A 1,787-nucleotide genomic window follows, 5' to 3' on the forward strand; every position below is an offset into this window, starting at 1 on the left:
CTTAACATAATACCTATTTAAACATCTAATATTTATTTTAAAAAATGGGATTATTTAAATAAAATAATGATAGTAAATAATAAATGTATTGACAAACACATTCAAATTTTTTATGTTTAATCCGATAATTATTAATATACTAAGAATATTATTATACATCCAGAAGATAAATCAAACCAGTTTTCTTTTTTAATCTATAATGAAGTTATTAATAACAAATCCAAGTCGTAAATAAAAATAATTATGGTAATTTATGAGGTTAGAAATGAGGAATGTAGGAATCAGAATTTTATTGACAATTTCACAAATTTGTAAATAATAACAAATAAATTTGCTTCGACAACAGAAAAAAAAAAATACAATGTAATATCGGTAATCCCAATAGCATGAAAAAAATTACTTTTTTAAAGAAAATCCGGCAAAAAAAACAGGCAAAAAACATTTTTTTTTTTCAAATCACCACGTATGCCGACATCTCTATTGTCAGTGAACAATGATCCTTACATAGTATCCCAAACCCTCCAATCCCACATCACCACCGTTGAACAATGGTGCCAAAACTGGAGGATTAAAATAAATTCCAATAAATCCCACCAAATCACATTTACCCTTCGTCGTAAACCCATGACCTCTTCCCCTACAATATCCATTAATAATACCCCACTTATTCCTGTCGAACAGATCCGTTACTTAGGACTACATCTCGACAAACGACTGACATGGAATCCTCATACAAGACTAAAAAGACAAGAAACTGCTCGTAGATTCCGACTATTACAGCAATTACTAGACAAACGGTCTAAACTTCCAATCCATTACAAAAGACTGATCTACATGACTATTATAAGGCCTATCTGAACATACGGAGTTGAGCTTTGGGGCTCCACTAAACCATCAAATTCCTCCAGAATCCAATCCTTACAGTCCAAAATCCTTTGTAAAATCCTTAATGCTCCTTACTTTGTCACAAATCAAGTCATCCATCAGGACCTCAATGTTCCATATGTTGCCGATTTGGCCAGAACCAGATACCGTTCCTTCCATAATAAACTTCTCAACCACCCAAAACCACTTGTTTCTAACCTGGCTTCTCCTTCATTACCTAATAATCCTCCTAGGCGTCTGAAAAGAAGATGGCCTCGAGATCTTCTCTAGAAATGTTATTGGAGTTCTATCAGTGGGTAGATTCTCCGCATGTTTTTATCATGTCACTATGTCACCTACAGCAAATTAACTTGTTGTATATATGTGTATACAGTTGTAAATAACAATAAATAAATTATTAAAAAAAAAAAATTCAAATAAAAGTGCACATGTGTAAAATACAATTTCAACTTCCCGATCTTTAGGCAAGTTATTGTAATCACCATGTGTCGATATCATGTAATCTAATTCCTATGGATGTATTCATAATATATTTTGTTGGAATTAGGAATCCACAATAACTATTTTATAAATCATTTGATTCTGAAAACCAATTTAATTAATAGTAGAAATATCTATAATACAAATTTTGTGTGAGAACTAATTACTTTTTAATTAATTAATTTTTTTTCACGTTTAAAATAAAACCATACAGTTTTTTTCACTTACAAATGAAAAATCTCATTATTGTAACAAATAAAATCATTACCGAAGATGTAATAGAAAACAATTATTATAATTTTTTAAAACTGTCAAATTTCCAATAAAATATGTAAAATAAAAAATAAATATAATTATATTATTTCAAAAAATTTTTGAGACAAGGTAATATTTATTAAATAAATCAATATTATATCCAAATC

The sequence above is a fragment of the Halyomorpha halys genome, unplaced genomic scaffold (genome assembly GCF_000696795.3).
Source record: "Halyomorpha halys isolate HHAL.00 unplaced genomic scaffold, Hhal_1.1 Scaffold162.1, whole genome shotgun sequence".
NCBI lineage: Eukaryota > Metazoa > Arthropoda > Insecta > Hemiptera > Pentatomidae > Halyomorpha > Halyomorpha halys.